Source organism: Ranitomeya variabilis, chromosome 4 (genome assembly GCF_051348905.1).
Source record: "Ranitomeya variabilis isolate aRanVar5 chromosome 4, aRanVar5.hap1, whole genome shotgun sequence".
Lineage (NCBI taxonomy): Eukaryota > Metazoa > Chordata > Amphibia > Anura > Dendrobatidae > Ranitomeya > Ranitomeya variabilis.
Genome location: NC_135235.1, coordinates 572,916,621 through 572,930,491, shown reverse-complemented (window position 1 = coordinate 572,930,491; position 13,871 = coordinate 572,916,621).

Genomic DNA, 13,871 nt, shown 5'->3' with positions numbered 1-13,871 from the left:
ATTGATTATCCTGAGCTTATTCTTACAGGATAGATCCATCTATAGGTACCGTATATACTCGAGTATAAGCCGAGATTTTCAGCCCACTTTTTTGGGCTGAAAGTAACCCTCTCGGCTTATACTCGAGTCATACCCAGGGGTCGGCAGGGGAGGGGGAGCGGAGATGTGTAATAATACTCACCTGCTCCTGGCGCGATCCCTGCACGACCCTGGTTCCCCAGCGCCCCTGGACCCGACTCCACTCCCATAGGGGTGGAGCCGCATATTCATTACTGTAATAAGCGGTACCATGTGACCGCTCACTACAGGAAGAAGCTGCCGGGGAAAAGATGTGCAGGGACCGCGCCAGGAGCAGGTGAGAATAACGCAGTGTGCGATATTCACCTGCTCCCCGTTCCACCATCGACGCCGTTGCGTCTTCCGTGTCCTCTGCAGTGATGCACAGGTCAGAGGGCGCGATGACGCGATTAATGCGCACCGCCCTCTGCCTGAACGTCAGTGCAGAGGACGGGGAAGATGCAGCGGCGGTCGGCGGTGGAACTGGGAGCAGGTGAATATAGCAAGTGCCGGGGGCCTGAGAGGTGAGTATGTGATTTTTTATTTTTTTAATCACAGCAACAGCATATGGGGCAAATGTCTGTATGGAGCATCTTATGGGGCCATGTGCAGCATTATATGGGGCAAATATCTGTATGGGGCCATGTGCAGAATTATATGGGGCAAATATCTGTATGGAGCATCTTATGGGGCCATGTGCAGCATTATATGGGGCAAATATCTGTATGGAGCATCTTATGGGGCCATGTGCAGCATTATATGGGGCAAATATCTGTATGGGGCCATGTGCAGCATTATATGGGGCAAATATCTGTATGGGGCCATGTGCAGAATTATATGGGGCAAATATCTCTATGGAGAATCTTATGGGGCCATGTGCAGCATTATATGGGGCAAATATATGTATGGAGCATCTTATGGGGCCATAATCCACATTTGTGCAGCATTATATGGGGCATATTTTAATATGGAGCATCTTATGGAGCCCATCAAACTGTATGGAGCATTATATGGGGCGTATTTTGTATGGAGCATCTTATGGGGCTCCTGATTCAATATGGATATTAAAAAACACTGAACCTACTGATGTCTCAATTAATTTTACTTTTATTGGTATCTATTTCTACTTTTGACATTTACCGGTAGCTGCTGCATTTTCCACCCTAGGCTTATACTCGAGTCATTAAGTTTTCCCAGTTTTGTTTTGCAAAATTAGGGGGGTCGGCTTATACTCGAGTATATACGGTATTATGGCATATCGCAGCGTAAAGCTATGTTCACATGCAGCATTTGTTCTGCAATGTAAAAGCTGCTTTTTACAGTACCACATCAAAAGCTATGAGATTACAGAAATATCATGCACCCTTTTTTTTTTCTTGCATTTTTGACATTTGTAGCATGTCTATTGTTACAATTTTTTTTCAGTGTTTTTGGATCAAAATTATATTTAACTTACTATAGAAAAAGCACACATGTCATCCGCATCCATAAAACCGGGCAATTTAAATGCAGCGTTTTTACTTTCTAGAGAGCAGGTTTTAGCAGTGTGAACATCGCCTAAATGTCTGGAAGTAATGGCTTAGCAGTTCACTGGTGGCCACGTGAGGGTGTGGAATGGGACAGTGCTGTAAATATGTTACATGTCTGCACCCTTCCCAAAGATAACCCAAGTAAACTCAAAATGCTGTTTTTAAATGATGATTTTTTTTTTTTTTTAACCCCTTTCTGCCAGCTGACGGAATAGTACGTCAGCTGGCAGATCCCCTGCTGTAAGGTGGGCTCCGGCGGTGAGCTCACCTTAAAGCCGCGACATGTCAGCTGTTTTGTACAGCTGACATGTGCGCGCAATGAGCGCGAGCGGAATCGCGATCCGCCCGCGCCCATTAACTAGTTAAATGCCGCCGTCAAGCGCTGACAGCGGCATTTAACTAGCGCGGCCGGAAGTGCCCACACCGCTGACCCACCTCACATGATCGGGGGTCAGCGGTGCATTGCCATAACAACCAGAGGTCTCCTTGAGACCTCTATGGTTGTTGATGGCCGATTGCTTTGAGCGCCACCCTGTGGTCGGCGCTCAAAGTACACCTGGATTTCTGCTACATAGAGGTGATCTGTACTTCACCTCTATGTAGCAGAGGCGATTGAGTTGTGCATGCTTCTAGCCTCCTATGGAGGCTATTGAAGCATGCCAAAATTTAAAAAAGTGTTTAAAAATATAAAAAAAAAAAAAATATATAAAAGTTCAAATCACCCCCCTTTCGCCCCAATCAAAATAAAACAATTAAAAAAAAAATTAAACCTAAACATATTTGGTATCGCCGCGTTCAGAATCGCCCGATCTATCAATAAAAACAAAGGATTAACCTGACCGCTAAATGGCGTAGCGAGAAAAAAAATCAAAACGCCAAAATTACGTTTTTTTGGTCGCCGCGACATTGCATTAAAATGCAAAAACGGGCGATCAAAAGAATGTATCTACACCAAAATGGTATAATTAAAAACGCCATCTCGGCACGCAAAATAAGCCCTCACCCGACCCCAGATCACGAAAATTGGAGACGCTACGGGTATCGGAAAATCGCGCAATATTTTTTTTTTATTTTAGCAAACTTTGGATTTTTTTTCACCACTTAGATAAAAAATAACCTAGACATGTTAGGTGTCTATGAACTCGTAATGACCTGGAGAATCATAATGGCAGGTCAGTTTTAGCATTTGGTGAACCTTGCAAAAAAGCCAAACAAAAAACAAGTGTGAGATTGCACTTTTTTTGCAATTTCATCACACTTGGAATTTTTTTCCCGTTTTCTGTTACACGGCATGGTAAAACCAATGGTATCGTTCAAAAGTACATCTCATCCCGCAAAAAATAAGCCATCACATGGCCATATTGACGGAAAAATAAAAAAAGTTATGGCTCTGGGAAGGAGGGGAGCGAAAAACGAAAACGAAAAAAGCTCCGGGGGTGAAGGGGTTAAAGCACCGTTAATTCCAGGGTGCTGTACATGTGAACACAAAATGCTGTTCAGCCCTATGTGAAAAAATAATTGTTCTTTTAGCTAGCATAGAAACATGTATGGCTTATAAGTCTCCTCACTCTGACATGCCAGGCTTGGCTTGTCACTCTCCACGAGAAAAAACGTTACCCCTTAGGCCCCTCTCTTAGGTACTAAATAGAACCAGATAACCAAATTCAATTGACAATAGTGTTCACTTTCAATAGTCACATCCAGCCATGATTACTGCAAGAACTGCCGGATCTAAATGTCACTTGCACAGAAGCTATGAAGCTTCATAAGAAAACCCAACTCCATTAATGGCCAAAGCTTTTTAAAGGAATCTATCACGAGGGTTTAGCTACCATCCCCCAGCAAGATGTAGTGCAGAAATCATGATTCCAGTGATGTGTCACTTACATGGCTGCTTGCTGCAGCTGATAAAACCTGTTATCTGCTGCAGATCCATCAGTCCTCTGAATGCTGAGCTCTGCATAACCCCACCCACACCGCTGATTGGCAGCTTTCTGTGTACACTGCATAGGCAGAAAGCTGCCAATCAGTGGTGAGGGTGGGGTTATATAGAGCCGGAGGACTACATGGCAGCAGGTTTACTAGTCATCTAGGCGGCCTGCGAGCAGGTCTTTCCTTGGTTACTCTGGCTTAGAGCAGGATAAAACTCTGCCTACAGGCCTGCCCCGATGCACGGGCACATCATTAACTGAAAACTTCTAACACTGATTACACAAGAACCACAAGACGGATTTCTTCACCCCAGGTATCATTTTGATCAGTATAACAGTGCCAACCTGACAGTGTCTGTAGTTTACTTAGCAAACTCCTGCTGACAGGTTCACTTTAATTACTGTACTCCGCCATTTTTAACTACGGTCCCGCTTTTCCATCTCCGCTGCATCAGTGCTACTTTGCATCCGATCAGTGAATATTTCCTTGGAATCTCAACCTGCAGTAATGTCCGTACCTGCTTACACGGGTCGTGGGTGAAAACTAGAGGATTTTTTCAATTCCACACCAGTCTAGATGGCGTAAATTGGATTGTGGCTTAAAGGATTTACATTTCCGTACTAGACCTTAAAATATTATTGATTTCGATGTACAAACAGCATGTAGAAAGCTCCTTTGATACGAGGGTCCAACTGTTAGGACCCCACCAATTACAAAGACAGGTGTCTATTTTGTATGAATGGAGCGGTAGTGCGCATGAGGGACTGTGGTAGTTTATGGCCCTGCTTCATCAAAGCTTTTACACAAGAAAATGGGCAAGAAAAAGCTTTGAAAAGTCACTAAATTATTGTGCTATGCAAGGCTGCAGAAATATTTTGCAACTTTGGGCGTTTGCACGCTATATTCGCCCCGTTCTCGACAAATTGGGAGGAGCTGGGATGGGGCGCTTTCTATGGAAGCAGAGATCACACCATGCCATTCTCAAAGATATGAATGGAGCATTTCCATTAAGAAGTAGGACCCCCAGTCTTGTGATTGATAGTGGTCCCAGCGGTCAGATCCTTACCGGTCATAGCCATAGATAGGAGATAAATATTTTTGGTGGCATAACCTCTTTTACGCGGCAGCAAAGCGCTGTTCACTACAGTGACATTACACAGAGTTGAATATAATTGTTCTAGCTGCATTCGCTTCAGAGCTGCAATCTCCCAGCATTTCCTGCTTCTTCAGCGCTATCAGAGCCTTTTCCCTGGCGATTTTCCTGTTACTGTGACTGCTGGCAAACGCTCCACAATGCCTTTGTGTAAGGTAATCGGGCACAATACGGGCAACGACTGGACACAGCTGTTACTGCGAGCCACAATAAATGAGATGCAAATGCCAATCGTTCCACAAAGCTCCGTTCATTGTGATCGGCGTTGTATACAGGAGCAGGTAGAGCGGCGTCCAGAGAGGGATGAGATGGAACAATCAGCACGGACAGAACAGCTACAGCTATATTTTATCACTGGGCCAAAAGACAAATAGAATAAAAGCTACAAAAAAACAAACCTACAGACCTGGTTGGGCCAGAGACTTCATTTGTGTGTTTCTCGAACATCCATAAGCATGGCCGGTGCTGCTGACCTGCCAAGAAATATTAAAGGGGTCATTCTCTACTAGGACAATCCCTTCTTAAACCAAATTTTCAGTCCCAATAAAATAAAGCCTTGTAGTGGACAACCCCTTTAATGAATAGATCCTAGAGATACACGCAGAGTGATAATCCAAAATATACTTCATTTAAAAAAAATATAATTTTTATGAAAAATACACAAATCACACATTAAAAACAGCGTATCAAGACAGGGAGTAATAGGAGCATCTGTGTAAAGGACATAACCCTTCAAATACTAGCAATCACAGACTGGGCATGCAGACAGTAAACTGCCAAGTGCATATAGCGTGTAGAGTGTCCCCAGGGAAAAGGGGGCTTAGTACAGGAGAGCAAAAAAAAAAAAAAAAAAAAATCGCTCAGTTAATCCCTTTACCCACAACAGTACTCTAGGACCTCACAACTACGCTATACCAAGTGCTGCTTACCCATGTTGTCTATTGGTATACGTCCTGGAGCAGCCCCGACGCGCGTTTCCTTATGGATTTTTTTTAAATGAAGTATATTTTGGATTATCACTCCGCGTGTATCTGTAGGATCTATCTATTTGAGGAGTGTTCCTTAATTTATATAAATTGAGTCCCTTTAAGAGATACTATACCCAAAACACAAAAGTGATATGTATTGGTGGTATCTGTACTCAACTCCTTTAATGAAGTAGTGGGGAGAAAGTAAGAGTGTGCAGCAGTAGTAATCTTACTAAGGCCTGGGGGATATTACCAGTATTCTAAGATAGATAGGGGTCTTATTACAGAAAGCTAGGCCCCTTTATACAGTATATATCACAGTGTAATGTAGGGGGGGATTTCCAGGTAACGGATGCCTCGGAGGTACAATGGCGACACGCTAAGACATGTGAGTCTTTCCACAACAGCCATCAACTCTGAAATAACAGCCCTGCAGCTGTTAGAAAATGAGAGCTCAGCTGTCTGAGCATGATGAGGGTTGTAGTATTGTACAACCACCACAAGTTAACGATCATATTCTAATTTTCTGTTTTTGAGACTTTTGCATTTGTGAACAACAAAGTGTCACCATTTTGCCCTAAGAGCATCTGATCGCCCGGACTCACCCCCTGGAGTAAGCAACAGATGACAGAATTTTGCCAAAATACCCGGCAGCATCTCGCTCCATCGTGATGTAAAGCACCTGATGCCACCCGCTGAGGGATGTGTGTCTAGTGCTTCTAGCCAACGTCGCTGCAGCTGAAGTCCCTGACAATGGCACCATTTCTTGGCAGTGGGTTATACAGCAGCATGTCCGGCAGTATCTCAGCCCCACTCCGAGAGTGGACATATTTATGCTGTTTGTGCGTTAGGAAGCTGACACAATGCATCTCCCCATTAATTATACATCATAAATATCATATAGTTGACAACTTGATAAAGAACCTTATTTATAAACTAGTCTTTTTTTTCATTTTTGGGAATGTTGGGTAGTACTCAACATGGCTACCATTAAAATATCCCACTAGGAGATTAACCTGGCTTGTTAGGCACATAAGCTTGTATACCCAAAATGGGAATATCGCCTCTCGGGCAGCAGGAGTGGAGCACGGATGTTTCCGTAGCTCTTATAAAAAATAAACGTTTCTGTAGCCTCAATCCTCCTGTGGCGGCACAGTCAGACAACCGCATTCCTTGTGTAAGGATCGTGTCGCAATCCTCGGACTGGCCGTCGGCTCTCCTGACCTGATCATGACAGCTGCATCGAAATACAGGAATGAAATAGCTGAATTTCATGCAGAAAACGCTGGACACTTCACACTTATCATCCATGTACAATCCGTTTTTGTTTTTACAGCAGCAGCTACATTGGCATGTAAAAGTTTGGGCACCCCTGGTCAAAATTACCGTTATTGCGAACAGCTAAGCAAGTTGAAGATGAAATGATCTTTAAAGGCCTAAAGTTGAAGATGACACATTCCCTTTGTATTTTACAGGGAAAAAAATTGTCATTTTTTACATTTTAAAAATTACAAAAAGGAAAATGGCCGATGCAAAAGTTTGGGCACTCTTGGAAATTTGTGCTGTTAATTAGCCTGGATTGTTCACTATCATCGTTAGGAAAGGCCAGGTGATGAAAATTTCCCAGCTTTATAAAAACCCAGCCTCCTCTAACCTTGTGCCAAAAACCAGTAGCCATGGGTTCTTCTAAGCAGCTGCCTAGCACTCGAAAAATGATAATGGTGGAGGCCCACAAAGCCGGAGAAGGCTATAAGAAGATAGCAAAGCGTTTTCAAGTTGCCCTTACCTCAGTTCAAACAGTTAACAGGAACAGTGGAGGTCAAGATAAGGGAAGAATGTATTCAATGAAATTTCAACAAATTCTTGAGGCAAACATAATACCATCTGTAAAAAAGCTGAAATTGAAAAGAGGACGGCTTCTACAAAAGGATAATGGTCCTAAACACACATCAAAATCCACAACACAACATAGACAACCTCAAAAGGCACAAGCTGAAGATTTTACAATGGCCCTCACAGTCCCCTGATCTGAACATCATTGACAATCTGTGGCTAGACCTCAAATAGCAGTGCATGCAAGATGACCCAGGAATCTCACAGAACTAGAAGAACTTCCAAAGGAAGAATGGATGAAAATCCATCAAACAAGAATTGAAAGAGTCTTGTCTGGCTACAAAAAATGTTTACAAACTGTGATACTTTTAAAGGGGGCGCTCCTAGGTACTAACCAAGCAGGGTGCTCAAACTTTTGCATTGGACCATTTTTCTTTTTGTAATTTTTAAAATGTAAAAGATGAAAACATTTATTTTTGCTTAAAATACAAGGGAAATGTGTTATCTTTAACCTTAGCCCTTTTAAGGTACCGTTACACTAAACGACTTACCAACGATCACGACCAGCGATACGACCTGGCCGTGATCGTTGGTAAGTCGTTGTGTGGTCGCTGGGGAGCTGTCACACAGACCGCTCTCTCCAGCGACCAACGATCAGGGGAACGACTTCGGCATCGTTGAAACTGTCTTCAACGATGCCAAAGTTCCCCTGCAGCACCCGGGTAAACATCGGGTTACTAAGTGCAGGGCCGCGCTTAGTAACCCGATATTTACCCTGGTTACCATTGTAAAAGTAAAAAAAAAAAAAAAAAACAGTACATACTCACATTCTGATGTCTGTCACGTCCCCCGGCATCCACAGGGTTAAAACTGCTTTCGACAGGAGCGCAGCTAATATGCACGCACTGCTGCCGAGAACTTCCCTGCACTGAATGTGTCAGCGCCGGCAGTAATAGCGGTGACGTCACCGCTGTGCTCTGCTTTACGGCCGGCGCTAAATATCGGGTTACTAAGCGCGGCCCTGCACTTAGTAACCCGATATTTACCCTGGTTACAAATGAACACATCTGGATTTACCCTGGTTACAAATGAACACATCGCTGGATCGGCGTCACACACGCCGATCAAGTGATGACAGCGGGTGATCAGCGACCAAAAAAAGGTCCTGATCATTCCCTACGACCAACGATCTCCCAGCAGGGGCCTGATCGTTGGTCGCTGTCACACATAACGAGATCGTTAGCGGGATCGTTGCTACGTCACCAAAAGTGTGACGTTGCAACGATATCGTTAACGATATCGTTATGTGTGACTCAGCCTTTAGAGATCATTTCATCTTCAACTTGCCTAAGGGTACTGTCACACAGTCACACTTTGATCGCTACGACGGTACGATTCGTGACGTTCCAGCGATATCCATACGATATCGCAGTGTCTGACACGCAGCAGCGATCAGGGATCCTGCTGAGAATCGTACGTCGTAGCAGATCGTTTGGAACTTTCTTTCGTCACTTGATCACCCGCTGACATCGCTGGATCGTTGTGTGTGACAGCGATTCAGCGATGTGTTCGCTTGTAACCAGGGTAAACATCGGGTAACTAAGCGCAGGGACGCGCTTAGTAACCCGATGTTTACCGTGGTTACCAGCGTAAAAGTAAAAAAAACCAAACAGTACATACTCACATTCCGGTGTCTGTCCTCCGGCGTCTCAGCTTCTCTGCACTGTGAGCGCCTGCCAGCCGGAAAGCGAGCACAGCGGTGACGTCTGACGTCACCGCTCTGCTTTCCGGCTCTGCTGCTTACACAGTGCAGAGAAGCAGAACGCCGGGGGACAGACACCGGAATGTAAGTATGTACGGTTTGTTTTTTTTACGTTTACGCTGGTAACCAGGGTAAACATCGGGTTACTAAGCGCGGCCCTGCGCTTAGTAACCCGATGTTTACCCTGGTTACCCGGGGACTTCGGCATCGCTCCAGCGCCGTGATTGCAACGTGTGACCGCAGTCTACGACGCTGGAGCGATACTCATACGACGCTGCGACATCACGGATCGTGCCGTCGTAGCGTCCAAAGTGTGACTGTGTGACAGTACCCTAACTGTTCACAATAACAGTAATTTTGACCAGGGGTGCGCAAACTTTTACAAGCCACTGTATTTACCATTTACAGACTTGAATGGGCGAGTCATTCTTTTTTTTATGGAAGAAACTAGTGCATGCTGCAATTGTTTTTCACAAACAGATTTGGACAGGGCAAAAAAAAAAAAATCACTCATCTGCACTGACCCATTAAATAACATTTATCTCAGTGCTGACATTTTTTTCCACGGACAGCACTCAGACAGAAAATAAAGTCATGTGAATGAGACCTTAGGTTACGTTCCCACCTCTTTAAAATAAAAAAAAAAAAAACGGAATTTCACCAGTGCTGACCTAGTGTACGTTTTTTCAAGAAATGTGAAATATATTAACAGCGGAAACTGACAAGAAGTGCAGGCGTGAGATCGGCAACATGTCAGCTTAGGCCAGATTCATACACCGGGGTCTCCTGACTCAGAGGCTGTGAAGTTCGGGTCAGGAGACTTGTGGCTAGCCTGTACATCTGGCCGCAGAACCCAGATGTGCCCATGTAGCCTTATGCTGAAGAGTCCTGTGAACTTTACTCTATACTATACTCCCCTGCACCTTCCCCTTCTTCTCCATGATACCCACAGCAGTAACTATCGCTGTGGGACCACAGCAGAAAACCCGTTCCTTCAGAAAAGTGAAGGCGAGAAGCTTTAAAAGGGAATCTGCCACCAACTTTTTGCTACCTCATCTAAGAGCAGCATAATGTGGGGAAAGAGATCCTGATTCTAGCGATGTATCCCTTCGTTTACTTAGTGCAGCAGTTGTGATACAGAGTTTTCTCTGCTGTAGATTTAGCAGAGATCACAGAACACTAACTCTGTCCACACCACAGCTTTCTATTAATATTGTATAATTACATTGTTAATTAATATTTATGGAAGGTTGGACCAGGAAGCACGAGAGCAGCTAGTCCGGCAGTGATAAAAACACTCTCCTGCTGATTAAACACCTATTGAATTGTAACTACAGCATACAGCCTAATAAGTGACACATCACTGAAATCAGTGCCTCAGCCCCTACGTCAGACAGATTCCCTATAAAAGGGGTTATTCATTTTGGACATTTCTTTTAATAAAAAGGATCATCTTTAGAGGGACTGACTGCGTTGTTAAAAATGGTAGTAATTAAAGGGGTACACCGCTCTGCTTAAATTACACTGCGCGAACACCACTATCTACTTGTTACAATTCTGCATTGTACTCGAGTTCAGGTTGCATAGAAATTACTTCACTACATATGATGGTCAGCCAGACAAGAAGTTGGCGATAGGAAAATTCAGTCTGCAGTACAGTAGACTGCCTCGCTGTGCCGCACAGACTTATTTCTCCTACTTCAGTTGTGGATATCTTAAAGATGATAAAAATAAGAAATAAATCAAGCTTCAGGATACACATCTTAATTCCGGCATAGGTTCTTATACAATTTAATATACAAATCACAGCCACAAAACAAGTTACACGGTCATTAAATGAGGTTTGGACACGGATAAGATGGCGGTACATCATAGTCACAATGATTTTTTTTTTTATTTTAATAAACCCATTTTAGACACAATATTATTCTCCCCTTTCTTTTTTACTATAAACCCCCCTTCCCCCCACTGTAATTAAATCCATTGGCTTTACATTAAATATTGCTTTGTGATATATCTGTACTCTATGTATAAACAAATACGCATATAGGTATGTATGTATAGTCGCATACATACACGTATATACCTTTATGCACAATTTTCTCTCTTAAATATATATATACTTATCACACACGCGCACGGACACCGGTGCTAACATAGTGGTTGTGATGTACATTGAACATTGCTGGCTGCACGGCCTATGTACATATGTGTATGCAATCCTCATGTAAAGCTGGTACCTCTGGGGCACATATACCAGGCACCATCCTTATCTGGCATTGCTGCCCTATTTAGTGTCACGTCACACAGTCAAACCCAAACACAACCAAAAAAAAAAAGAATATAATTTAATAATCTAATATGGCTGTTCTGGAGAAAAAGCTTTCCTAGAGTCCTTGACCTGCAGTGATAGAGAGCAGGAGAAGGATGCCTGCAGAACTACGCAGAATTACCATGCAGGAGTTTCGGAAAGTCAGGTGCCAAACTTTGGCCCAGAAATGGCTGGATAGTAAAAACCTGTCACATGATACATAGACAATTGCAGATAATTGCTCTTTAAGTCATGAGTTAATAAAACTTCATTATTAGTCACAGTTTTGGAAGATTCCCCGAACCCGTCTGGGCATTTGCCATTAAGAAAATGGCCAAAAAAAAGAGGCTGTGCTGCGTGCACACTGTAAGCGTTCAGTACTGGGTACAGAATTGGTTCTTGCCTCTGCTCACCTGAATTAAAGGGAATCTGTCATCAGTCCTCATCTGAGAGCAGCATAATATTAGGGCAGAGACCACAGATTCCAATGATGTGTCACTTATTTTAGTGAGTGCAGCAGGTGTGAGAAAATCTCTAATTTCTCTGCTGCAGATGTAGCAGAGCCCTTTAGGACCCCATCCACACTGGCAGCTTTCTGTGTACACTGTGCATAGGCATAAAGCTGCTAATCAGCGGTGTGGGCTGGGCTATACAGAGCAGGAGGACTAGGAGGTACGAGACACCTAGTCCTGCAGTGCTGATAAAACTCTGATGTTATTAAAACTACAACACCCAGCCTAGTAAGGCTATGTGCAAATGCTGCGGATTTTGCTGCGGATCTGCAGCTGATATCCATGCATTGTACAGTACCATGTAAACCTATGGAAAACAAAATCCGCAGTGCACATGCTGCGGGAAAAAAACGCACGGAAACGTAGCGGTGTTTTTTCTGCAGCATGTCAATTCTTTGTGCGGATTCCGCAGCGGTTTACACCTGCTCCACAATAGGAATCTGCAGATATAAAACCGCAGGTGGAATCCACACAAAAACTGAGGTAAATTCGTGGCAAATCCGCAGTGGGGTTTACCTGTGGATTTTGCAAAAACAGTGCAGAAAAATCCGCACACCAATCCGCAACGTGTGCACATACCCTAGTGATACATCACTGGAATCAGGGTCTCATCCCCTACATCATGTTGCTCTGTTTACCAAAAATCTGCTGTTATATTCCCTTTAAAACAGGGTTAATTTGCAGCATTAGACCATTGCTTTTATTTCCTATTTGATTTTCTGGGTGGCATGGATATGGGCCTCATAAGCAATGGCACTTCTGTGGGCATGACCAGCATATGCATTGCTTGGTGTTTTGAACACAAGGTTCTTTCTGCCTGAGCCCTAAAGGCATACACAATTTCCTGTTCCCTGGCTATTTTATGTGCCTGGGTTCTATGGACATAGATTTCTTATGAATGGACATGAAGGGTGGCGTTTTTAGTCTGCATTGGTAACACAGGTATGGGATATGCTTCCTATATAAGAGGTATGGGGTCCCTATGAGTAGTGATTATTTATATTTTCATACAGCAGATGCATGGCCATGAAGCTCCGCTATATTGGCCATCAGCAGCATATTAATGGGAAAAACTACAGCTAATAACCCAATGTATGCCTCCAGTTGTCGTTGGACATTATGAAGTTCAATGATGAATAGTACATGGAACAGGATGGAGCAGAGCCGTGCCAAACCATCAATATTAGGGCAGAGACAGACTGCCGTATTTCTCCTGCGAGAATCCCATGGTAAACATTGTACTGGCCGTCTGCTCTCCTGACCTGAGCCTGACCGCTGCACAGGAATCCATCACACTGTCTTGCTCAGGTCAGGAGAGGTGCCGGCCAGTCCATGCAGTGCGATTATCCCACCAGCAGTGTGTCTCTGCCCTTAAAGTAATTTCAGCCACACTGTGAATTAGCAATGACCACAAGCCAAGAAGCTCCTACTGAAATCTCACAAATAGTGATGAGCGAGTATGCCCGTTACTCAGGTTTCTCCGAGCATGCTCGGGTGTTCTCTGAGGATTTCGGCATGATTGGAGATATAGTTTATGGCGAAGCAGCTGCATGATTTGTGGCTGATAGACAGCTTCAATACATGTGGGGATTGCCTGTTTGTTAAGCAACCCCCACATGTATTCAAGCTGTCTAGCAGCCGCAAATCATGCAGCTGTGTCATTGACAAAAACTAAATCCCCGAGCACGCTGAAATGCTCAGAGAACAGCTGGGCATGCTCGGAGAAACCTGAGTAACGGGCATACTCGCTCACCACTACTGACAATACTAATCTTTGCCAAGATGACTATGTTAATGCATAGAATCTTCAATAT